The 27,263-nt window shown below is 41.4% G+C and overlaps 1 pseudogene; it reads left to right on the forward strand.

The window, feature by feature from the left end:
* The first annotated feature begins 22,609 nt into the window (after nucleotides 1-22,609).
* Nucleotides 22,610-26,036, forward strand: LOC143390272 (serine/threonine-protein kinase ULK1 pseudogene; annotated as a pseudogene).
* Nucleotides 26,037-27,263: the final 1,227 nt, after the last annotated feature.

The following is a 27,263-nucleotide window of genomic DNA, read 5'->3' on the forward strand; positions in this document are numbered from 1 at the left end:
TGTCCAGATGCAAATCCACGGGATTTTCAAGTGCGGTGTTGACATGTGGAACCCCATTAGCTGAATCGTGAGTCTCTGGCCCGGTCCAGAGGCGCTCAGCACGCATCTCCTGCCAGGGGAGCAATGACTTCTGTAGGAAGTTATGGTTTACATTTTACCCTGGAAACTCCAGCACTGTGCACAAGTGCCTGGGCCCTCGGAGCATCCTCTTGCAAGTTGGGTTTCATCGCAGTCTTGATTGAAAACCCACAGCGCTTCCCTGCTTCTATTAGCTAGGCCTTATCCACATTTCATCTGCTTTTTTTAAACACTTTTTTTCGGGTCTGTGTTTATCGACCTTGAGTAAATGCAAATCCTTGACTTTAATTAGGAAGCCAGCAGTGTCTAGAAGAGGAGGCTCCTTCTGTTCTGTTGTGCCACGGATATTGGAAGGGGAGGAAACAAGACAAGGGGCCCCCGGTGGATGATCCAGTAGTTTGGGGTTGCCCCCTACCCCCAGGACCATGTGCTGAACCGGCTTGAATACATCTTGAATGAATCACTTCACATGTCCCTGTGTGTCAGTCATTCATTGAGCAAAAGGACGGTCTTCCCACCACATTCCATGATTGACCTTAGAGGCCGTGCTTTTTGCCAGTGTTCACTTCTGCATCTGTGTCTACAGTGTCACGGGGCTTAGGGAGCAACTGTGTAATGAATAAGGGGGTACAGGCGTTCCATTGGTAGGAGTTCATATATTTTTTTTAATCACAAGCTTTAGGGTATCTTTCAAAAATAACCCTGGAGGCTGGGTAACAGAATGCATTAGGTCCCCAATGAGTAGTTAGTCACAGGAAGGCAGATGGAACCCTAAAGTCCCCGGGGAGAGGGACTCTAAAAGCTGGCTGTGGTATGGAGTTGGTTTGGAAATCAGTATGGAGTTGGTTTGGAAATTGGTCTGAAGAAAGAGAAGTTAGAGCCCGAGCTGGTTTTACTAGTAGGCAAGTCACTCAAGCTTTGAGACAGATTTCTCCCCCTGTAAATGGGGGAGAGAAAGGTAATGCCAGGTTCTTCCCTGAAGAGTCCTCACCCACCCATCCCTACTTGGTTTCTGTTTCTCATGATTTAGCTCTCTTCCCACTGTGTGCCCTGGGGATGGCAAGGCAGAGAAGCCATTTTTCGGTGGTGGTATGGTGACAGTACAGGGTGCTGTGGCAGAGGGAGGCCTGGGTTGCTGTGGGTCCATCGAGGGTGGGCCTGAACCTGACCAGAGAAGTCAAGGAGGGCTTCCCAGGGGAAGCACACCCAAGGGTAAGAGCTGTTTTTTCCTGAACTTGGATTCCTAGCTTTAAGCAAGTGCCTCACATATGAGTGGTCAGTAAGTGACCGATGACAGGTAACTATGTCAAAGTGTCTTATAAACTGGAAAGTGCAGTGCTGTGGTGGCGTGGAAGTTATTTCTGGAGGGTGGAGCTGGGTCACCTAAGACAAGCTGCATCTCCAGCTTCCCGAGCTCTAGCTGCTGCCAAGAGCTGGGATCCGCCCTGAAGCAAGGCTTGTGGGTGACAGGCCAGCCTCTGTCTCCGTTCCTCCCACTGGGGACAGAGTTTTTGGTAACGAGCAGCGTTTCCTAAGAGGATCCAGATTTGGATACCCAGCCCTAGTCCTCTGGACCATGGTCTCAGGGCTGGTGACTGCTCAGGAAGTCACTCACTAGGGTGTGTGTGTAGAGACGTGGGGTGACATTCAGTAAAAACTCAAAAGGCTGAAGCATAGATCACACCACTGACCTCTAACCACCCCCCAGTACTGTTGCCATCCCCCCAAAGATGCTTCCTCTTTTATCATCCTCTCCATAGCCAGCAGAACTTTGGATATCAGGGAGGGGAAAAATTTGTCACTGGCTTTGAACCAGGGGTGCTCTACCAAAGAACTACATCTCCCACCCTCTTCATTTAATTTTTTATTTTTTACCTTTATTTATATTGTGTGGTGCTGAGGATCAAACCTTGCCTCACACATGTGAGGTAAGCGCTCTAACCCTGAGCTATAGCCCCAGCCCTCTTCATTTTATTTTTTATTTTATCTTTTCAAATATGTTTTTAGTTATACATGGTCACAATGTCTTTATTTTATTTATTTGTTTTAATGTGGTGCTGAGGATCAAACCCAGGGCCTCACATGTGTGAGGCAAGTGCTCTATCCCTGAGCTACAGCCCCAGCCCTTCATTTTATTTTGAGACAGGGTCTTGCCATGTTGCCTGAGCTGGCCTTGAGCACTGGGTGAGGCTGGCTGATCCTGGACTGTGGGATTCGGGGCTCCAGAAGGACAGGACCTGATGTCCTTCAGTGCAGCATCTCCAGCATTTCTCCAGAGCCAGGCACATATGAGGTACTCATTAGGTAGCTGGAGAATGGAGTTGTTCATGACGGCAGAATCCTGGTCACCTGAGTGCTGTGCAGAGGGTTAGGAGGTGTTTCTTGTGCTCTGATAAGTGGGCAAGATGCAGAGGGGATATTTCCCCTCCTCAAGTTGGCTCTTGTGAGACTTTTCAAAAGTGACTTTTCAAAACTTTTCAAAAGTTGACAGCTTCCTGTAGTCATTTAAAAACTAAACAAAATGCAAGGCCCTGAAGCTTCAGCCATCTTCCTCGGAGTCCCCTTCTCCTGTGCTCTTCTGAACAGGCTTCATTCTCTTCCCTGGAAAACATGCTGTTTCCTCTGCCCCACATTGTGTTCCTGGGTCTTTGCAAAGTGGCTCTTTCTCCCTCAGTTTGTCTCTTCTCTGACAGCCTTTCTTGTAGGTCACACCTCTTCCCCATCTGTGTGGTTTGCACGCCTGTTTGTTAGATCTCCCTATTACCCAAGGTAGGGGCCACGTTCCCTGCTCCTTCAGTGTAGCACCCAGAGCCTGGCACGAGGCCTGGCACTTGGTAAATATTTGCTCAGTAGCTGTTTGTTGTGTGAAACTAGGCTGGTGGTTCATCCTTTCAATCAAGAGATATCTATTGAGCACAGACTAAGTGCTAGGTGGTGCTAGGACCTAGGTATATAGCGTAGAACAAAGGAGTCACAATATCTGGAGTTTCCATTTCAGCTTCTCAACTGGTTCTGCCTTTAAACTGTGTTGTCTTCTGTACCAATTCATGCATGCATACCTATTTCTATGTATCAGTCTATCTAAATGTTATACAGAACATTAACTGAACACTCACTATGTGCCATGGGTATATAAAGCATGCATTTTTGGAACACCAATTACATGCTTCACATAAGCACTTACATATAAAGCACGCATATTCAGCACATGCAGTCTATAAGTCCAGGGTCTGTGAAACACCAGCTTGGTGCCCATACTGTGCTGGCAGTAGGAGAGTACAGTCCAGTGGAAAAGGTGGAGAAGGAAATGCAGTCAGTGTGGTGTGGGCAGTGCACTGAAATCCATTAGGATGAGGCTGAGAGCTGGTCCTTGCCTGCGATAGCATCACCACCTCCAAAAGACCTGGTGTGGGCTGAGAGGAGGCTCAGGCTTTCAGGGCAGAGAGAGTGAGTTCTGGTTGCTTGTTTCCGCTGCCTGGATCGGGAGTCTGGCACGGTGCCCGCCCACCCTGTCCCTGCCGAGGGAGCGAGGTGGGGTGGCTCCTTATGTATTGATTTAGGTGCTTGCCAAAATCAGATTGTCTAGGGACTCACTTAATTTGGGTTCTTTTAAAATAATCAATGAGATGGAAATTTCAGAACACCAGGAGACTTAGATCCGAGTAGACCTAAAATTCTCTTTTTCCTTAGAACTGACAATAGTGTGTGTGTGTGTGTGTGTGTGTGTGTGTGTGTATGTGTGTGTGTGTGTGTGTGTGTGTGTGTGTTGGGGGGGTGTCAAGTCAGTGGCAACTGAAGGCATTTCTCCCACTCGGCCCTCCTCCCCTCCCTCACTTACCCCTGGATCTGTTTCCTAGCTCCCCTGCCAGGATTGTCATTCTGGTCCCATTCTCCCCTTGGCTTATGAGTCAAAATGAGGAGGACCCTTCCAGGTCATTATGCTGTGAGTGGTGCACCAAAGCAGCCCCAGGGGCTGTCTGAGTGGTGGGGATTCTAGGCAAGACCCTGCAGGGCCCTCCGTGTGGGCTGCACCCTACACTGGCTCTTTGCTTTTATAACAGTCTTATGAAGATTGATGGCAGAGGGGATGATGGCTTCCCAAAGATGTTCATGCTCCAATCCCCAGAACCAGTGAATATGGTACACAGCAAAGGGACTTTGTAAAGAGGACTAAATGTGTGTCTTGAGATGGGCTATCTGATAGGCCCTCTGCAGTTATTTGGTCCCTGGAGGAGGGAGGCGGAAGGGTTGGGACAGAGCAGACTGCGAGACACACAGAAGCTCGGGATGGAGCTGAGGCTGCTGACCTGTTGGCTTTGAATGTGGAGGAAGGAGCCACCAGCCAGGATGCTGGCTGCCACTAGAAGCTGTACAAGGTAAGGGGTTGGGTGCTGCTGGGCTCTGTGGCCCACTGGAGCTTGGTTCTGACGTCACATCTCTGCGGCAGCTCATGAAGCCCATCCTGCTGACCTCTGAATTATAACGTGGACTGTTTTAAGCTGCTAAGTTTGTGATACTTAGCTGCAGAAGCAACATATGAAACTATTGCAAGATACATTTTGCACATCACAAAATCTGCCTGTTTCAAGTGTATAATTCAGTGATTTTTGGTTACCTTTTTTTTTTTTTTTTGGTGCCAAGGATTGAACCCAGGGGCACTTAACCACTGAGCCACATATCCAGCCCTCCCTTTCATTTTTTTTATTTTGAAACAGGGTCTGGCTATAAGTTGCTAAGGGCCTTGCTAAGTTGCGGGGGCTAACTTTGAACTCCCAATGTAGCCTGATAATATATGGTTTTGGAATATTTTCATCACCCCAGTAGGACCCTCTATGTCCATGTATAGTTGATTCCTGTTCCTACCCCTCTCCCCCAGGTAACCACTAGTTGTCTTTTTGCTTCCATAAGTTTTTCCATGGCTTTGCCTTTGGGGCATTTCCTATGAATGGACTCACGATGTGTGCTCTCGGGCCTGGCTTCTTCTAACTCAGCACAGTATTTCTGTGGTTCCTGCATATTGTACTTTGATCCTTTTTATTGTTGCATCATGTTCCACTGTGTAGGAGTTCCTGGCTCTCCTGAGCCTTCGATTCCTTATCTTCAAAAATGGTAGTGACACCCTCCACTAGTTGGAGATATCCCCCAGGGCCCAGCTACTCACTGGTGCAGTGATGGCCACCGGCTCGCTGTCTTTCCATTCCTGCCGTGCGGTGAGTGAAGGAGCAGCCCCAAGTCCAAACTCCAAGCTGCTCCCAGAGTCTGCCTTGCAGGAGGCCTTTCCCTGGGTGACTGTGAGATAAAGCAACACTGAGCAGGGAACGAGCATCCTCATGCCAACTTGCAGGGTCTGGCAGAGGGCAGACATTTCTCCAAAGACCTGCCACTGCCAGGTCCACCTGGGACGTGGAGACACTTTTCGTTACCCACCCGCTGCTGCTGACTGTGCTGCTGATGTTGGCAGTGCTTACCTCTGGTGCAGAGGGGCAAAGCCACCTGAGATTAAGGCCTGGAAGGCCCCAGTCATCCTGCCAGTGACTACCCAGACCCCATCTTCAGAGACCCTGCAACACAGAGACGAGTGGGAAGTACATAGAGAGCTTGTCCGTGGCTTGCGTTTTTGAGTGAGTGTGTTAGGGTTGTGATTGAAAGGAGCGAAATGAAGACAGAGGTGTTTGTAAAGGTTAGCCAGAAAGGCTGAGAACCTGCCAGCTGTCCTGGTCTCTCTGTCCCCAGCTGCAGGAGAGGGGTCTCACTTCTTGGAATGTCAGTCTCTTCCTCTGTGAAATCGGAAGGTTTTACCAGAACTCTGAGGCCTGGTTTTGGAAGTTACTCTCCACACGTTGCAGGTGTCGAAATCTGCTCAGTGTCAGAAGAAATTTTATTTGTGGACACTGGGTTGAATTTCACTTAAAACAGAATACCCCTCACTTTAACTGACGCAACAGAGGCCGATTTAGCTCAGAGCCTCTGTCTGTGGGCGGTGGGTGTTGGAAAGGCCCTGAGAATCCTGGAGGGGCAGGAGCTGTTTCAGAGGTCCTTTCCCCCTTCACCCCTGCCGCAGTCGGGCTGCAGCAAATTAGCCGGGAGGAGGGTGGGGTGACAGACAACTTGTGTAGACTGATACAGCAAGAATGGAAGTCGTTTATTGTAGGACTGGAGGTGTATATATACATTCCACACAGCTGATCTAATTAACATAAACTAGATACAGCAGTCAACCAATAAGGAATTTTCATATTTAATGGCTCGCTGGCCTTACTTCATAAATCATTCCCTCTGGCATTTTGCCAGGTGCCATCTAGACTTGTTTATAGACTCTTAACACATCCCGGCAAGGAGGAGCCAAGGAGTGGGGCTTTGACCCGTGTGGACCAGAAGTAGAACGTGAGGGCGTCGCTCTTGTCTCCAAAGCGCTCTTAGTGCTACCTGGGATGATGAAAACACTGCTCCTCTCTGGTGACATGCATGTCCCCATGTCAGGAGATGGAAGGACCTCTGTGCTGTCAGGGAATGCTCATAGGTTCCTACACCTGAACTAGAGGCTTTGTGAGAACACAGGCCCTCAGGGTGATATGTAAGCTGTGTTCCAGGAACTTGCATCAGATCTGCAGACCCTGTGGAGCCACTGGAGGACTTGTGTATTAGAAAAGGTGGCAGGTGGGAGATGGAGTCTGGGGTTCCACAATGGGAGAGGGATGTTCAGGGCTCAAGGCCTGGACCCACCTCCGCGGTGCCATCTGAAAGGCACAAGCCAGATCTGAAATGTGGCCAGGGCAGAAAATGGGGCCTGGTGGCAACAACAGCCTACCTGATCCACTGAGCTCTGTATTAGTCAGCTCTCTGAGTGGCAAGTGATGGCAACTAAACTCCAGCCAGCCCAAGTTTAAAGAAATGGTTACTGTGTCAAGTACTTACCCCCAGGATTTGGAGGTCCCATTTCAGTATATCTTTCCACAACCTTGACTCTAGAAATTAAATCCATTAAAGGCAAACATCTTATTTTGCAACTTAGCCTTTGACCTAATGCCTAGGCTGTGATGTCTATTTCTTCACTTGATATGAGGTATGTTAAAGTTTTAGCACCAATCCAATGTACAAATGTCTGCATAAGTCAACACAATCTCAATAATGGTCCAGATTTAAGTTAGAAGAAAATCTGTACCAATAAGACAACTGCTTTTTTTCTACAGAATTTTGTCACAACATATGACAGAATCCTGGTTTCCACTTATATAATTGGTGAATGACTCCCTCTAGATAAAGCTTATTAAATCACTATTGGGCTGGTTTATCAATTCATTCTGGACTTGTCTGGGTTTCTCAGAAGGAAGGTGTTAGCTGATGACTGCTGAACTTCAAAAGGTTACCTATCATCCTTCACACATGACACCTTGATTCTCTGTTTTGATAACTCTATGTCTAATGTGGGCTCATTATTTTGGACACAACAGGGTTTGGAATGCAAAAGCAAAAAAAAATCAAGATCTTTTGCATGTGAGTAACAGAGTATGCACATTCATTGTTACAGATGCCTATGAGTCAAAGAAAATAAAGAAATGCCAGGTGCAGTTGTGTCGCTTGTAATCCAAGAGTCTAAGGACACTAAGGCAGAAGGATTTGAGATTAAAAAACAGCCTCAGAAATGTTGAAGCACTAATAAACTCAGTGAGACCCTGTCTATAATAAAATATAAAATAGTGCTGGGTCTGTTGCTTGGTAGCCTAGTGCCCCTGAGTTCAATCCCTGGTTCCCCCACTCCTCAATAATGAAAAGAAAAAAGAAATAGATATAAGGACTTAGAAATAGTACTTAGTTTATAAATACAGGGAAAAAGAAAGAATTGCTGGCATCTTGGAACTTCATCTCATTCTACCTTTTTTTATACATAAAGCTTATATACTGGTTAGAAAGAAAGAAACATGTACAAATCCCCACAGATATTAAGAATACCAGGTGGAATATAGAATCAACTCTGCATGACACCAAATCTCAATAGCTTCATTCAACCACATACTACATGCAACTTTTCTTATTCTCTGAGGTTTTGGATAAAGACATACCAAAAGGCAGAATCTGTGTCTATATTGTGCACATCACTAGTGAGAATAATATCCTCAAGAGTATGCTTATGAAGCTTCTAGAAAGATTTGAAAAAAATTTAACTAATGGCTGATGTATGAATTTAGAAAATTAATAATCAACAATACATTTTTAATTTCTTACCATATGAGAAATATGAAAATAATACAATGCATTCTAAAGGCATGGTGATAAAATATTCTATAAAAACTTTAGAAAGAGAACACTTCACCTGTGTCCCCCTAGTTCTAAACATGGAATGTTTGAAAACCCATAAATGATAGTGTAGGAGAGCACATCAATTTTAAACAAGATACTGAAGAATTCACTAGAACTCCCTGATGAGACTATCATCTGGGCCTATCTATAAAACAACATGAAGCTATTCAGAACTTGTGTCAATAAAAAAAGGATTTCTAATATATTCAAATGAAAATTACATTCCATGATAAAGATATATATGCATTGATAGGGCACCATCTCAAATTTAGTTGCAAGAATTATTCTAAGTATTTAATAGAGAGAAATCCAAATATTAGTTATATTTTAAAAAGATGAATAAAAATGAATGGAAAACAACTAATAAATTAAAGAAAAATCAATTCTAAGAAAAAACTGATGTAAGTCACACCTGTTACAAGAATGGTCACTGGTGTAGAGATGAAAATTTAGTTCCAGCTATCAACTGAACAAGCCACATTTATCCTAAACTTTACTAATTACTATCACTTCTGTTAATAAGCAAGAATATTTTCCAATAAAGCAGGTGAACAATATCTTTTATCTTAAAAAATATTTAAACTAATCAAGCATGCTGGCACAAACCTAAATTTCCAGTGGCCCAAGAGGCTGAGGTAGAAAAATAATAAGTTCAAAGACAGCATCAGAAACTTAATGAGGGTGTAAGCAACTTTGAGGGATTCTGTCTCTAAACAAATATAAAAATGTCTGGGAATGAGCTCAGAGGGGAATTGTCCCTGGGTTCAATCCCAGGTACCAAAATAATAATAATAATAATAATAATAATAATAATAATAATAATAATAATGCAAAAAGATATATTTTTATTAAAAATGTTGCTTGAATTTTCCTCAATAGTTGTTCTTGTTCTTGTCTCATATAATTAAGCAATTTTTATTGTTGTATAGTGTATCTTAGTGACACTGATATACCCTATCACCTTAAGCATGATAATTACTTGAATATTCAGGTTGTATATACAAGAATAAGATCTGACAGCATAACAATGGAAGAAAATTTAATATCTGGAAGTAAACTTCACAGCTGTGGTCAATTTAATTATGACAATTTTGTCAGAAAAATTAAATGGAGAATAAGTAGTCTCTTCCATAAGCAAGATTAACACAATTGCATATTCATGTATAAGAGCTAAAAGTATAAAAATTAAGATGAAAACAATTACATATTTATGAGTTAGATTTAGATGTGGAGTCTTAATTATGCTTCCAATGTAGAAATAAAAAATAATAAATTGGACTTAAAAAAATTTAAAAAAAACTTCTAAACAAACAAAAAAAAAAACCTTGCCATGAAAGTGAAGACAAAAGTATAAGGGTTTTCTTCTTGTTTTCAAAGAACTATCTTGATCTAGTCTTTACCTACCCAGCAGTCAATCCTTCTTCTTGAGAAGCTGATTGAGTCCACAGCCCCGACAATTCTCTTTTTAGGCTCTCGTGCTTTAGTGCCACAATAAACCTTCCATAATCACCCCACAATAAGGAACTAAACATTAGAAAAATTCTATACATTGTAGAGACCCGCAAATTGTTCAAGCAATTAAGTCAATGATAAGCCCTAAAATTTATATGACTTCATACAACTTGAAATGTACAAATTGCCCTAGACAGTTCTATTTTTTTTTGTTATGCCTTTGAATAAATCACTAGGAATTTATTTTTTGGCATTACTCTTTTGTTCCTTTTGCCTATCTAAATGAAACTATTTTATACTATATAAACAAAAATTACTAACTTTTGGAAAAAAAACCCTAAATGAATGAAAAGGAAAAGAAAAAATTGTTAAATATGCAGAAAATCAAAAAAATTTTGCCTCTTTGATACAAAAATAAAATTATTTTGGGTTTCTTAGTAAAATAAAGAATTACTAGATGAACAATCACTTGCCAATAAAAAAATACCAAAAATAACTAGAAATGTGCTTAAATTGTAATTCACATAAGAATATTTATAGCTGAGCTACTCATAAAAACCACAATGTAAAATCAATTCAAGATAAACAGATAAATGAGAACATGTGTATTTCCACAGTAGAATATTACTCAGCAATATTATGTGCATTACTAGGAATTGAACTCTGGGACTCACACATGTAGGCAAGCGCTCTACTTCTGAGCTATAATCCCAGCCATTTTGAGTAAGTATGTTTCATGAAGGCATTAAATGTTACAATCAAGATGTGCATGAAAAGCTAACTAAAAAAAATTGAAAAACAGTCAAGTATTTTACAATTAATATTATATCTAATTTTCTGAACAAGTAAATTTATGAAGCTAAAACAAATTAGCCACTGCCAAGAGCTGTGTGAAAGAAAAACAAACAAACAAAAAATGCTAGTGGGCACTATTTGCTTTCCATCTCAAATAATTTTTGGAACTAAATATTGGAAATGGTTCACATGTGAATATACCAAATGAAAATATTTACAAAGTTAATTTTAAGTTTACATGTACTTTGCAAAAATGAATAGATATATTTTGCAATGCATAAAGCAGACAAAAATTCCAGCCAGTAAAACAGGCAAATCAGAATGTAACTTATGACTGTTCAAAACAAACACTGTATTTTTTTTTTATTATGAGATCCACTTACATTTATGTGAATATACTGTGGCCATGTGTATACAAACATAATTTTTGTTTTTCTTGTTTTTCACACGAAACCATTAGGTTATTTATTTTTTCATGGTGCTGAGGATCGAACCCAGGGCCTCACGCATTCTAGGCAAGTGTACTACTGCTGAACCACAACCCCAGAACTGTTTTTTTTTTTTGATTATTTATAATTTGTAAAAAATACATAAGAAAAATATGTACATCAACCACTATTGTAAAGTTGTCAAGTTTTTAATATAGTTATATAAATAAATATGCATATTTTGTGTGTATGTCCATGCAGTGCTTGTGATGCAACCCAAGATCTTGCACAAGCACAGCACATTTTTTATTCTCTTGCCACAACCCAAGAACAAATGTTCATTTCTAGTCTTGGTGTTTCTCTCTCTCTCTCTCTCTCTCTCTCTCTCTCTCTCTCTCTCTCTCCCTTCTTTTTCTCTCTCTTTCCATAACTCTCATTCTCTCTCTTTTGTATATTTGGAACACAGATAGCACCCAGGAAAATCTTACCCCTAAGCTATATTCCTAGTTCTATTTTTTTAAATTATGACACAGGGTCTTTCAAAGTTCATTATGCTGTCCTCTAATTTATAATCCTCCTGTTTCACCCATTGCCCAATCCTGGGATTACAGACATGTCCCAACAAATCTGTCTATTTATCTCTATTTTAAAGTATAGCTAATGCCAAGTTTTAAAAGTTTAATATATATATATATATATATATATATATATATATATATATATATATATAAAATTCTTATTGTTAAAATGAACTTTTAGCATATTCTAATTAACATTCTGTTACTATTTTTGGATTGTAGTTGCTATTTTATGAATGAATGAAAACTCCACATGATTAATCACAGTCTTGTACTACTTCACATTTGTGGCTTCTTGTATTTCCTATTTATTTTATACAAAATATAAACTTGATCTCCCTGCTTTTGAGTATGCTCAGTCTCACACACTCCTCAATTCTCTGGACACCTCAATATCCTCACTCCTGCTTTTTTTTCCTCCGGCAATATTGGCAATCTCTCTTACCTATGCTAGTGAATAGGTCCTGGGTCTTATTCTAACATAGCAAGGCAAAAGTCTGTGTTAAAGAAAAAAAAATCTATCTTCATCTCAAAGCCAATTTTCAAACAGAAGAAATTATGCAAAGAACAGTCAGATGTATGAAAATAGAGGCACATAGTATTTAGTAAAAGACAAAAAGAAACCTGAGAAATAAGATCCTGATCATAAAAATCCATGATATGTTATTTACACAATGGTTATATGAATACTTTACAAGAATCCAAATTACACAATTTATCATATATCTGCAATACTGGCAATTTTGGAGGCTGAGACAAGAGGATTACAAATACAAAGCCATCTATACAAGGTCACTGTATTCCCAACTGAGATCTCTTAAAATCTATTATCTCTAGGGGTGCAGTGGCACATTTCTGCAATCACAACAATGTTGGAGACTGAGGCAGGAAGATTGCAAGCTGGAGTTCAATTTCAGCAACTTAGCAAGGCACTAAGCAGTTTAGGGAGATCCTTTTTAAATTAAAAGGATTCAGGCTGTGACTCATTGGTAAAGTGTCAATGGGTTCAATCACCAAAACCCAGAAAAATCTAATACCTGCAATTTACTAAAAATAAATTAATGAATTGTCTAATTGTACTTTAAATTAAATAATCAGCACTCAATTCTTAGGTGAAAAATCTGACCTACTTCGTTATTAGCCTTACATTTAGTTTCTGTTTGAAGGTAATAACTTAAAGTTGCAAATCACAGGTACATGGTATATATTGTAAATAATGGAATAATTATACTCCCCTGAGACCAGAACATACACATTTCTTTTAGTTTATTATCTAGTTTCATACAGCCTAATTATAATAACATGGGGTCATAACAAGTGTTATTAATAAATGTGAATAAGTGTTATTAACAAATGTTAATTTGCTAGTAAAATAAGTAACAAATTTGAAGTATGTATATTGCTTCAGATATATATATATATATATATATATATATATATATATATATATATATATATATATATACTCACATGTAATATTATGGTCTGAATTAATCAATACAATTAATAAGTTATAGAATATAGATTTTAATAGATTTTAAAATATTAATTAATAAAATAGTAAGTATAGCCACAGTGACTTCATCTTTATGTTTCCCATGTGAAACTGATATATATATATATATATATATATATATATATATATATATATATATTATATTATATTATATAAAGTTACTGTGCCTCATACATCTGAAAATGTACTTGAACCCAGGATATAAAACCACAACTGTGCTCCGACTCAGGATGTGGTTGTTTGTCTATGGTCTGATAACTTCTTTTTTCAGCCCCTATACTCTGCTTGCTTGCAATTGGCAGATCCCATAGGATGTAATTTTATTCCTTAAGTATTGAAACCATGAACAGCCTGGTGTAGTTCTGTCAGAAAGCCATTGGGGCATAAGAGAAGCATCCCTTGGCCAGGTAATAAAACTCTCTAATTTGCTTCAAATTTGGTCTTTGAGTGTTTTCTGAACAGTCTCCTTATAACATATATGTATTAGGTTCGTGTGAACCTTTATTTTTATTTATATATGTATTAATCGAACTCAGTACCTTACACATGCTCAGCAAGGACAATGCATGATGGTGTATATCTATAATTTTTGTAAGTTAGAATGGTGTGGCCAACGAAGACCCCTGATCATGAGGGTAAATTTTTATAATTCCAGCAGCTCAGAAGGTAAGGCAGAAAATTCACAAGTTTAAAGGCAACCCCAGCAATTTAGTAAGTGCTTAAGCAACTTAGCCATTCCCTGTCACAAAAATGAATAATAAACTGCATGGTGGTGCATGACTATAATTTCAGTGGTTTAGGAGATTGAGCCATGAAGATTTTATGTTCAAATCCAACATCAGCAATTTAGAAAAGATATAAAAACCTTGTGAGACCCTATCTCAAATTAAAACATAAAAAACCTGGGGATTTGGCTTAGTTGATATGCAGCACATGTTGTTTCAGTACCTGGTACAAAAAAATAAAATAACAACAACAACAAAAAATGGTTTGGATGTGACTTGGTGGTTAGGGCTACTGGGTTTAATCCCTGGTACTAATCAAAGTACAAATCCAACTGGGCAACTTAGGCAGAGATAATATTGTGCAATTATAGAACACTTCTAGATTTTAATCCCAGTACTCAGAAGAACAAGAAGAAGAAGAAAATAGAAATTGTTTTGTAATGGAGATAAAGACATAAAACCATGGAAAATATATAAGATAATCTATCTAGAGTAGGGAGAGAACTATTAATTTACTAATGTCATGTTTACAATAATTTTTTTTAAAAAATTAGTTCCTTAATTTAGTTGGTAGATACACAGAATTTACAAGTGAGAGTTACTCCTACACATTCAACAAGAAAAAGTTAAATAAAATGAAAATGACTAATACTTTTTCTTCAGCCCATAAAAGAACTGATTTTGACTGGTAAATGTGACCTGCAAGAGACACATTCTGAAGCTTTTGATTTTTATAAAAAAAAATTGTAAATTGGGTAAAATGAAGTCAGAATTTTTGAACCAAGACAAATGTTTGTTGTGTGTGGGTGATGAATAAAAATATTATAAACTTCCGTCTGCACACAGTCCCTATTCTTTTACACAGATTTCTTCAGAAACCCCAAAATACCTGTCAAAGAAGATCAGGAAGAATCCTGAGAATCTTTTCAACATGATGTGAGGGCTTTTTATTTTTCTGGTACTAAGGATATATAGCCCACATATGCAGTTTTATATGTTACATTAAATATCCATTAGGAAAGAAGAAAAATGTGTATTTCTATAGCCTTTTATAATTTTGTTTTTACCATTACTTTTCCATTTTCTTGCTCTATATTTTGGGACCAGAAGGTATAAATAGAAGGAATTATATTGGTATTGTTTTTCTGTTCATTAATTTTGCTGGGCTGAACTTTCATGGATTTCTTTTCCTGTCATGCTAAGATCCACTCAAAAATTGATATGTTTAATGAATGTATACCGAATGAATTATGAGCTATGCTTATAATAGACACACTGAAGTAACACACAAACTACTAAGCAGCACTGAACTGAAACAACTTACAAAGTCACACTACATTGTTCTTTATAAGCTTGTCAGAGTGATTCATGAGCTGGATAAATGAAATTGAATTTTTTGGGGAATTCAACCTTTGTAATTATTTTCCTCATCATAAAATGACAAGTATGAGTACAAATACTGAAAACTGTGTGTAAAAGAAACTAAATTGGGGTCACATAAGATTGGAGAAATAAGCTTATTTATTTTTTTTGTTACAGCATAGGTACAGAAATACTAAATTTTGTAAAACACTATCAAGGACATGACTCTAACATAATGATATGTCATATATTTAAATTAGAAGGTAATACTGAAAAATCATAGAAACACATTACACAGAAATTTTGCTGACACATTAGTAGATGCACTGAAAGAAAATATATTTCTGTAAGTACAATATGGTTTTATGTGCAAGTTATCCATAATATCAAATTAAAAGATGCAATATATAGCTGGACAAGTTGGCACACACCTATAATTCCAGCATCTTGGGAGGTGGAGGATGGAGGATTGCACATTCAAAGTAAGCCTAAAAAACACAAGGCACTAAGTAATTTAATGAGACCCTGTCTCTAAATAAAATAAAAATAGGGCTGGGGATGAGACTCAGTAGTCCAATACCCTTGAGTTTAATCCCCAGTTACCCTCATCAAAAAATTCAGACTTTGAAGGCACCAATAACAATGAGCAAAAAAAAAAAAAATAGAGAATAGGACACCAAAATTTACCAAATTACATTTACTCAATGCAATAGATGATATAAAAATAGCTATCAAATTGACCAGGTTTAAACTAGGTTTAAGAGCTGAAACAACAGCCAATCTCCAAAATGTAAAACAGGAGTGATCAGGAAATCTATAATAGTAGAAAACCTCCTTTTGTGAAAATCAGTATTCTTAGTTACAAATAATAAAATGTATCTCCATTAGGTTCAAAATGACATAATTTTTAAGGTAGAAGTTATCAGAAATAACTGAAAGCAAAGGGAACATCTTTATGTGTAACATGAACAGAATAGTTTCCCAAGGAAAATCAATAATTTACATCATAAGGAAACTGGTACTAATAAAAGAATCACAAATACACTTACATATAATTTAGAAATTACTAGCTTCCTGATCAAGTTGTTTCTGACAATCAGAAAAGTCAGCAAGGTTTCTATCATGTTTTTGAGAAGCTTTTTCCAATGTACTGCTAATTACTACTTAATACTGATAACATTATCATGATGAAAATTTGATCACATGTTTAATTTGCAATAATGTCTGATTTCTAGTACACCTAAAAATATAATAACACTTATTGGAATAAAATAACCAGAAATTATTCTCTTACCATTATGGATAACTTTAATAGAAGACTTTCAGTGTGAGTGACTATAAATGGCCTCATCAAAGTGATGCAAAGATCATACAATGTACAAAGGCTCTACAAGAGAATTATCCCTTGCATTTTCTCAAATCTCTGGTAATCCTTAGCTTGTGACTGCAAATGCTTCATATATATGTTAATGGAGCCCTCAGACAAAGACAGATAAGCCCCTCTCATAGGGAAGATGGTGGTAAACAAGCAGAGAGTAATCCTCAAACCCCACAAGGTCTGGGTACCATTTTATATGATATAAAATATGATATAAAAGACCCCCAATAGTCTTGTTCTTTAGGACATTGTTTGCAAACATAGACAATATTCAGTTCTTTCAACAGAATAAGTTAAGTGGATGTCTTCCTCTGCAAACCAGAATATGTCAAAAAAGAGTCACAAAAGTGAGTTTGGGATAGGGCATTGCAGGACACAGGTCATGAAATTCTGAAATCAAAATAAAACAAACAACTACAACAACAAACAACAACAAAAATCAGAGGACACCATATCCAAATAAGCTCATTTGAGGGAATCAAATTTGAATAAAAACAGAGGACAAAAGCATAACCAAAGGGATTAAATGTAGTTTTTTTTATAAATCATATTAATGTTTTCTACAATTATAGAATCCTGGAACACCTCAATTACTACTATCTTTATCTTTTGAATGTTTTTATCATTTTCCACCTACAATGCATGTGGCACACTAAATTTACCCTCATATTTATGCGCTTGTCATTTATCATTTTCTCTATATTGTATATGTATGTGCATGTATTTTTTCCCACATTTTCAGTGTTCTGGCCTGAAATTTTCTGTGATGTCACCTCCCTGAAATGCATTTTTGTCATTTCAGGTCAGTACATCTAAATGTTCTATTTAAATAGTTGGGAAAGATGAGAAAATTTCAAGCCCCCAACCCCTGACTTGACTAATTATTTACTAGAATTAATGATCAGCCTCAGTGCCTCCATAGGACTTAATTTTCATTCACTTTTCTTATACATAGTGCTTTAATTTTTTAAGGAAGCTTCAGAAATTTTATTTAAAAAGAAAGTAAAAGATTCAGAGTTGTTCATAGTGCTTTTATAGGGTACCAAATATCTAAGTTGGTGGTTCTGACACCACCTTACTACTGAAGCATCTGGGTTTCATTTCAGGTTGGACACTGGTATTATGTTTCCATTGGATGGGATACATTGGTTATGAATATTGTTGTTTCTTTGCTTTCAATAGTCTTTGAAATGTGGGGGTTGGATGAAATACTTAGAATCAAAATTTTCAAAACACTTAACATAAACCCACTTGATAATGGGAGACAACCATATTCTGAAAACAATTAAGATGACCCCTCACCAAGTAATGCATATAGTAAATATGTTGATAATTAAACTGCTTCAAAAAGTGTACAGATGTCAAAAAATCAAAGTGCTTACCTTAAATATATGCAGGTTATTATAAGTAATTTATACTATAACAAACCTGTAAAAAGGGGAAAGCATCTAAAATTGAGCTTAAAAAAGAAACATACAGGGCTAGGTTTGTGGCTCAGTGGTAGAGGGCTTACCTAGCATGTGTGAGGCACTGGATTTGATTTCCATCATGGCATATAAGTAAATAAAAAAATATTGACAACTACAAAATATTTTTAAAAATAAATTAATTCTACAGACTTCACTAGCTAAACTAGAAGTTCTAAAATTCATTCATCTCAATAATTTGGAAAAGATCATTTCATAAAAAAGAAGAGTAAAGAAAAAAAGCATCCTAACTAAAAGTGAAAAATTCCAAGACATGCAAAATGTACATATACAGAGTGTCATGTATTGGTGCTTTCAAAAGACAGATTAAATTGAAATAGATATGGTAAATTAGAGATGTAGTAATTATATGTTAAATATATATAATTGTAATATATATGCATCTGTAAAAAATGTGCCCCATTTAAAGATGGGTATATATAGTGCAAGAAATGCACTCTACTAGACTTTTTTTAATAGTGAATACTGACACCTAGATTTTGTTATTTCCAAATGCTTGAGCTAAGTGTTACAGTTACATGAAGTCCATCACTGAACAACAGATAATTTTACCACACATTTTTATTATACGAAGTAGTATAAAAAATGTGTGGTATCAGGAAGGGGCTGATAAAACCATACAGTGGGGCTGGGGATGTGGCTCAAGCAGTAGCGTGCTCACCTGCCATGCGTGCGGCCCAGGTTCGATCCTCAGCACCACATACAAACAAAGATGTTGTGTCTGCTGAGGACTAAAAAATAAATATTAAAAAGAAATTCTCTCTCTCTCTCTCTCTCTCTCTCTCTCTCTCTCTCTCTCTCTCCCTCTCTCTCACTCTCTCTTTAAAAAAAAAAAAAAAACTACCATACAGTGATGGGACAGAATACCGGTGTCTCAATTGCTGATTTAAGCTCCACTAGAATAGTCAGAGGGGTCTGAAGGTTTAGCTGCAACAGAGAGGTCCTCTGGCCACCAGTGTCTGGAGAGGATCATGAGGAGTCCCAAGTCACCCTTTCAGTTCCTGCCATTGCTAGTTCTGCTAGCTTCAAACAGCCTCTCTGCCCAATCTCAAGATAGACACACTTACCATTTTCCTTGCTTTCAGAGTTCTCCATGCTTTTCCTAATTTTTTTTTTTTTGGCACTTGTTATCATAGAAATCTGGGGCTCCTGATCTAGGAGAAAAAGCATAGAAAAATATTCAAACAATGGCAGGCTCCAGGCACAAAGGGAACAGAAGATTGTAGAAGCTCCTCCTCTGATCACTGGCTGGGTGTGGATTGGACAGTTCTCACCTAAGAAACTTATTGGACAAGGCTTCAGGCACCACCTATCAATTGAGCCTAGTGGGCCTGCTGTTTGGTAACAGGAAAAAAAAATGCATCAAACCCAGAACCAAATAAGATTGGAATGCCAGGTTCTTGGCTGCTGGCAAGAATGGAGCACCATATTTGTTGTTAGAATATTAAGGTCAGTGCTGGGGAAATAGCTAAGTCAGTAGGCTACTCATATTACATGCATAAGGCCATGGGTTTAAAAACAAATAAACAAACAAAAAGATTAAGATAATGATGTATATCAGATTAATACACCTTCAATACAGAGCTCTATAACCACTTCAATGTTCTTCTACAAAGGCTTCAAGTAACTGGTATTATGAGCATGCTTCACAACCATGCATACTCCACAGCCATGAATTAAATTATTTATTTATTTATTTATTTATTATTTTTTAGTTTTGTGAACTGTATTAAGTTTCTCAGGATGGAGTTTTTTTAAGGTAGAGTTTACTCCAAATAGTTGGATCTACCCCAAACAAAACTACATTTACATTTATCACTGTATATAAGGTAAAATCCATTTGTGAATATGTGTGTGTATGTATTTATACCTACATATAAACAGAAATTATATCACAATTACTTTAAAAATTTTATTTATCTTTTCTGGTTTTTATTCTTATAAGAAAATAGTTTAAGTTTAAACTCATAAACAATTCACTGAGACAGCAATGTCTTCATGCTTCTCAACCAAATAGTGACTCAAAATATAATTTCAAAGTTTCTAGTATTCAATTAAAAATGGAAAAAGGTCAGATATGGTGATGCAAACTTGAAATCCCAGTGGCTCAAACTGAATTAAGAGGATCACAAGTTTAAATCCAGCCTCAGAAAAAGCAAGGTGCTAAGCAACCTATCTCTAAATTAAACAACAACAACAACAGCTTAATAAATTATAACAACTTAAAGCACTATATCCAGAATATTATTATGGCTTGACAATATGAATTTACTAATGAATATATGTATTTTTGAAATAAATTTTAAAATTTCTTCTCTACTTGAAATCTCAGGCACATCTCTGTTCACCATATCTAAAGTCCATGATTGAGAGCTATGAATTTCTTGACCTCAGTAAGGTGAAATGCCTGAACCACTCATTTTATGTCTTAGGTGATGGAGTACACTTCCTGGAAAATTTTCTCATCGGGGCAAAACAACAGGGAAGACAGTGTGCTTTGGGAGAGCAAACATCTCCAACACAGAAGTGTACAAATATGGACAATGTTTCTCAACTAGATTCTGGGCACATACCCATCCCCATTTCAGATATCACACTGTAAACAAAAATAATTTGTGTCTCAGAAGATGAAGGGTGTCAGGTCTTCAGATCTGACAGTAGCTTAGATTTTAGATATGAACACATTAAAAGATAATTTATTGCAAAATTTTGCCTTGTGCCTAATGGCATGGTTGTGATATCTGTTTTCTTCTTTGGTATGGTGTGCTATGAGAATATCAGCACAAATCAAAGGCATATATGTCTACACATTTTTTTATACATCAATGAATCTCATCAAGTGAGTAAATATTAAATTTAAAGGAAGAAAAAAAATAAATCACTACCTTTAAGATGACTGCTGTTTTCCATGTGACTTCAGTTAAACAGGTGATTGAGTTATGGCATCCAGGCTATAGTGAGTGGATTAGTTATCTGTCACTATATAACAACTCACTCTAAATCTTATTAGTTCATGTTTCAGCTGGTCATCAATTTATGCTAGGTTCATCTGTGATCTGTGCTGCATGTGATGGTAGATAAGTTTACTGAGCTTTAGAGGGTAATCTGGCTGCCAACAAAAGCACCTTAATATACTCCTCCCTAGGACGACTATGAGGTCATAATCAAATAAAATAACTTGGGCTTGTTCTCATGGAGAAGACAGTGTTATAAAAGCAAAAGTAAAAGGCTTCAAAATGTTTCCCATCTAAGTACCTGACTAATATTCTTTCATAACCAAATTATTACATAATCCATAAAAAATAAGAAGAGATCAGATCCAAAGTTTGGGAATCACATTCAACATTTGGCTAGAGTGGGAGTAAAAGCACATTGTCTACTTTCTGAATAGACATAAGACTAAAGAATTGCTGACATGATGGCACTCAGTATCATTTTTCTTTAGATAATAGATAAAATTAAAATAGATACTCGGTGTAAAAGAACATTTGCAAAGTCTCACAACTACTTTAAAAAAAAAATTAACCATGGATTAGACCAAGGGACACTTAAGCACAAAGTTAAACCTCTAGCCCCATTTTTTTTACTTTATTTTTTATACTTCCAATTGAATTCAGGGGTAGTTGACCACTGAGCCACATCCTCAGCTGTATTATGTCTTTTATTTAGAGAAAGCGCCTACCTGAGTTGCTTAAGGCTTCAATTTTGCTGAGGCTGGCTTTGAACTCATGAGGCTCCTGCCTCAGCCTCTCAAGTTGCTGGGATTAAAGTAATGTGTCACCATATTCAGCACAGCCCTGTTTTATATTGACACAGGGTCTAAGTTTCTCACTGAGTAGCTGAGGCTGGCTCTGAACTTAAAATATTTCTGCCTCACCCTTCTGAATCACTGAAACTAGACACATGTCACCATATTGGTCCTATTTAGGTTTGTGAATAAGCAAAATTGGGATGGCTAACAGAAAGAACTGTAACAATCACCCCTTTCTTCCGAAGGTTTAAACACTGGGCTACTTTCAACCTATAATGAGGTAATATTATCCATTTTAGTCAGTAATCTGTTTATTCTATTCTATCAAGACAATTTGTAATGGCCTGAAGTTTGATTTACTTTGAAAATGTTATTCATTGTGTTAGAACATCTGTGATTTTCTGTGGGCTATGTTAGAATACTTGGTTCAATGTCTATGAAAAATCATGAAGGTACATATTTATTTTTTGATTTTTAATTAAATTGGCAGTTTGAAGTGGGTTATATTATCAGTGATTCTGAATTCATGTTTGACATTGGTAATAGTCATGAATGTCAATTGTCTAAAGGTTACCACTAAGATGAAAACTTTTAAAAAGAAGATAGTCCACATTTGAACAATTAGAAAGTTTTGCACATAACTGCAAACTAGTTTCACAGTGTAGAATAAATGTCATTTCCTCTATAAAGCTATACAATTTACAAAATCAACAGAAATATTGGAATTTGACAAAATAATTCTGACATCTACCTAGAAGAGAATGCGAAATAGGTCGCAGATCTTTAAGTTGAAAATAGCAATATTAGTCTACGCCAGAGAGCAGTCGAGGCGCGAGTCTGAGCCAGACCCGTGTCGGAGTCCGAGTGGGTTTAGATTGCCAGCATCACGAGGGCGCCGCAGCGGACGCCGAGGGAGCACGCAGCCTGCCCGATCATCCCTGCGATGCACCAGCCGGGCCCGCGCCCCCAGCCCAGCGCACGCGTTCAGGCCGTGGCCCGCGTCTCTGCCTGAGCCCGAGCGCCCCGGCCCCGCGCGCCCGCTCCCCTGAACCGGAGGCGGCAGGGAGATCATGGGCAGGTTCGAGTTCTCCCTCAAGGACCTGATCGGCCACGGCGCCTTCGCCGTGGTCTTCAAGCACAACCTGGAGGTCGCAGTCAAGTGTATTAACAAGAAGAATCTGGCCAAGTCCCAGACACTGCAGGGGAAGGAAATAAAAATACTCAAGGTACTGAAGCATGAGAACATTGTGGCCTTGTATAACTTTCAGGAGATGGCCAATTCCGTCTACCTGTTCATGGAGTACTGTAATGGTGAGGACCTGGCTGACTACCTGCACACCATGGAGACCTTGAGCGAAGACACCATCAGGCTCTTCCTGCAGAAGATTGCAGGTGCCATGTGGCTGCTGCACAGCAAGGGCATCATCCACCTTAACCTCAAGCCCCAGAACATCCTGCTGTCCAACCCTGGGGGGCAACGTGCGAATCCCAATCACATCCGCGTCAAGATCCCTGACTTTGGGTTCGCCCAGTACCTCCAGAGCAACATGATGGCAGCCATGCTCTGGGGCTCTCCCATGTACATGGCCCCTGAAGTCATCATGTACCAGCACTACGATGGGAAGGCAGACCTGTGGAGCAGCGGCACCTTCGTGTACCAGTGCCTGACTGGCAAGGCCCCGTTCCAGGCCAGCAGCCCTCAGGATCTGCGCCTGTTCTAGGAGAAGAACAAGACTCTTGTGCCCGTCATCCCCCCGGAGACGTCGGCACCCCTAAGGCAGCTGCTCCTGGCTCTGCTGCAGAGCAACCACAAAGACCGCATGGACTTCGAGGAATTTTTTCGTCACCCTTTCTTGGACGCCAGTGCCTCCATTAAGTCCCCAACGGTGCCTGTGCCCTCTTATCCGAGCTCAGGGTCTTGCAGCAGCTCCAGGAGTAGCTCCACTTCTCATCTTGTCCCCCGCCGTCCCTAGGGGAGATGCCCCACATGCAGAAGACGCTCACCTCCCCAGCGGACAAGGCCGGCTTCCTGCAAGGCTCCTGGGACTCTGCTAGCAGCAGCAAGGACTCTTGTGACACAGACAACTTCATCATGGTCCCAGCCCAGTTTCCAGGGGACCCGGTGGCTGAGGTGGCCTGTGCTAAGCCACCACTGGATAGTCTGCTGTGTAGCGGGAGTTCCCTGGTGGCCTCTGCCGGCCTGGAGAGCCACGGCTGGACCCCATCTCCCTCTCCCTCTCCCACCTGCAGCAGCTCCCCCAGCCCCTCTGGCCTGGCTGGCCCATTCTCTAGCAGTCGGTGTGGAGCCTCAGTGCCCATCCCGGTCCCCACCCAGGTGCACAACTACCAGCGCATTGAGCAGAATCTGCACTCTCCAACTCTACCCCAGACGCCCTGGTCTTCTGCCATCCGCAGGTTGGGCAGCACCAGCCCCCTGGGTTTTGCCAGAGCTAGCCTATCTCCTCCATCCCACCCTGACGGAGCTGTCCTGGCCAGGAAGCTGTCCCTGGGTGGAGGCTGGCCCTACATGCCATCTCCTCAAGTTGGAGCCATTCCTGAGAGGTGGGGCTGGAGCAGGACACTCTCCCCACAGGGAGCTGAGATGCAGGCTGGAAGGTCCCTGCGTCCAGGCTCCTCCATGCCCGAACACTCCCCTTGGGCCCCAGGTCTTGGCTGCCATCTGCACAGCGCCGCCCCCAACCTGTCCGACTTGCACGTTGTTCGGCCCAAGCTCCCTAAGGCCCCTACGAACCTCCTGGGAGCATCTTTCAGCCCACCACAAGCCAGCCCTCCCCAGCCAGTTCATTTGCCACAGCCCTGCAGGTCCCTGCGTGGCTCGCCCAAGCTGCCTGACTTCATGCAGCACAACTCCCTGCCTCCCATCCTGGGCTCTCCCACCAAGGCCCTGCCCTCCTAAGACTTCCCTAAGGCCCCCAGCTCCCAGGAACCTGCTGGCTCTCCTGGCCCAGCAGGATGTGTTGATGACCCCCCCCCCCCCGACACACACACATGGAATCAGACGCTGTCCGATCTCTCAGAGGTGGGGCCCTTTCCGGAGCAGCAGCTGGGCTCTGGCCTGCGGCCTGCCAAGGACAACAGGGGCCCCTTGGCCAGTCCTTCAGCACCAGCCGCCTCACCGACCTGCTGCTCAAGGCTGCCATTTGGGACCCAGGCCTCCCACTCTGTCAGCACAGACAGCCTGCAGGAGAAGCCCATGGAGATTGCACCCTCTGCTGGCTTCGAAGGGAAGCTGCACCCATGAGCCCGGGGTAGGGGAGCCAGCAGCCCCTCCCCAGTGGTCTTCACTGTGGATTCTCCCCTGAGTGGGACCACACCGCCCCAGGGACCCCGCACAAGGATGTTCTCAGTGGGCTCTGCTGGCTCCTCTGCCCGTCAACTGCTGCCCAGGGCCTTCATGAGCCTGTCCCTGAGCTCCTTGCCCCAGGCCATTGCTGCAGCTTTGCTGACCCACTCTCTGTCAACCTGGATGGGGCTGTGACCTTTGAAGCCCCTGATCTCGCAGAGGAGATGTTCATGGAGCAGGAGCACATGGAGATCCTGCACAGCCTGCGCTTCACACTTGCCTTCCTCCAGCTTGTCCTGGAGATCACTGCCCTCAAGGGCAGTACCAGCTAGGGGGCCAAGGGCCCTGAGTGCCAGCTTCAGGAGAGCATGGTGGCCGACCAGATCAGCCTACTGAGCCGCGAGTGGGGCTTCGCAGAGCAGCTGGTGCTGTACTTGAACCTGGCTGAGCTCCTGTCCTTGGGCCTGCAGACTGCCATTGACCAGATCTGGGCCGGCAAGCTCTGCCTCTCATCTACCGTGAAGCAGGTGGTCTGCAGGCTCAAGGAGCTGTACAAGGCCAGCATGGTGGTGGTGTCCTGTCAGGGCCTGAGCCTGTGGCTGCAGCACTTCTTCCTGGAAAAGCAGCGGCTTCTGGATGGCATCCATGGTGTCACCGCTGAGAGACTCATCCTCAGTCACGCTGTGCAGATGGTGCAGTTGGCCGCTCTGAATGAGTTCTTCCAGCACCAGGAGGGCTATGTACCTTGCTACCACAAGGCGTTGCTGCTGCTGGAGGGACTGCAGCGCATACTCAAGGACCAGGCAGACATTGAGAGTGTGGCCAAGTGCAAGCTGGGCATTGAGAGAAGGCTCTCGGCCTTGTTAACTGGCATCTGGGCCTGACCCACTGCCTGGTGTGCTGTGCTGGAGGGGCTGGACCCTCTCTGCAAACCCTGTTGGGTGGGCCCACGTGCTGGCCAGACTGTCAGGACAGGCCTGCCAGCCAAGGCTGATTGATGGTGCTGAGTCTGCACCGCAGGCCCCTGGGAGGGCCATTAAGTGGAGCCATGTTGTTCAAGCCCCACCATGTGGTGTGTCTCCTGCTTCAGAGGCTGCTTTTCTTTGCCAGAGGTGGATTTCAGGGTGCCAGGGACAGCTCCCTCCCTCTGCAGGATTTCCAAACGGGTCCCCTGTGGCTGCCTCCCATGGCAGGCACAGGTTCCCAGTGGTAGCAGGTGGTGTTTATGGTACCTGCCACCCTCCAAAGCCGGGGCAGCCATGAGGACAGGTGCGGCCCTGAGACAGCATTGCTGTGTCCATGCCAAAGCAAGCTCTTCCTCAGGGTTCACTGCCCAGTCGCTTGCCCAGGAACAAGGGTGCATCCTTGGTTCTCTGCCCTTCTCTATAGGAACTGTCCCTCTGAAACCACCCACCCAGTTCTGTGGCCACCTGTGCACTTTATGCTGACTGCCTGGAGAGCTGCGTAGACGGTGCAGACTGCGAGAACCCTCTCCTGCTCTGTGGGGAGCATGTGAACATGCGTGGACACGCATGGACACCCCGGAGCTCTGGATACGCACATAGGTGTATACACACGAGGAGACCCGCCAGCGTGTGTGTGCACGGCCTCCCCAGCCCTTGGTGTGGTCCTGGGAGGAAGAGGAACCGCTGCCCTGCAGGAGACTCTGTCCGTGGGCTGAAAGACTCTTAGGGACAGTGTGAAGCACCGAGTTTCCCAAACGCACAACAGATGTCCTCTTTCACACTTTACTCCTAAAATGTGTCTTATTTTTCTGCAGTTCTTTCTTTTTCATTGTTCAAAGGCGAGAATTTTAGGTGTTTGAGGAATTGCTCTAGGTGTGTGGGCCTGAGCTTTGCTGTGGGTGCCACGTTGTGGGGGAGCAGGAGGAACCTGACAGGTGCCAGGGTATGGCATGGCTCTCTTGCCAGGCACCCACTGCAATGTGGGTGTTTCTGGCTGGCTGCTCCCCACCATCCTGCCCTGTGGCCACAGGATAGGCAGTGCCCAGCCTCCATCCCCACCTGAACATGGTGGGCAGGGGAGGGTGGACATTTTGTGCAACAGGAAAAGTAACATATGCAGAACCTCCCCGGGTCTTCACAGCCGGT

Source organism: Callospermophilus lateralis, unplaced genomic scaffold, assembly GCF_048772815.1.
Source record: "Callospermophilus lateralis isolate mCalLat2 unplaced genomic scaffold, mCalLat2.hap1 Scaffold_52, whole genome shotgun sequence".
Taxonomy (NCBI): Eukaryota; Metazoa; Chordata; class Mammalia; order Rodentia; family Sciuridae; genus Callospermophilus; species Callospermophilus lateralis.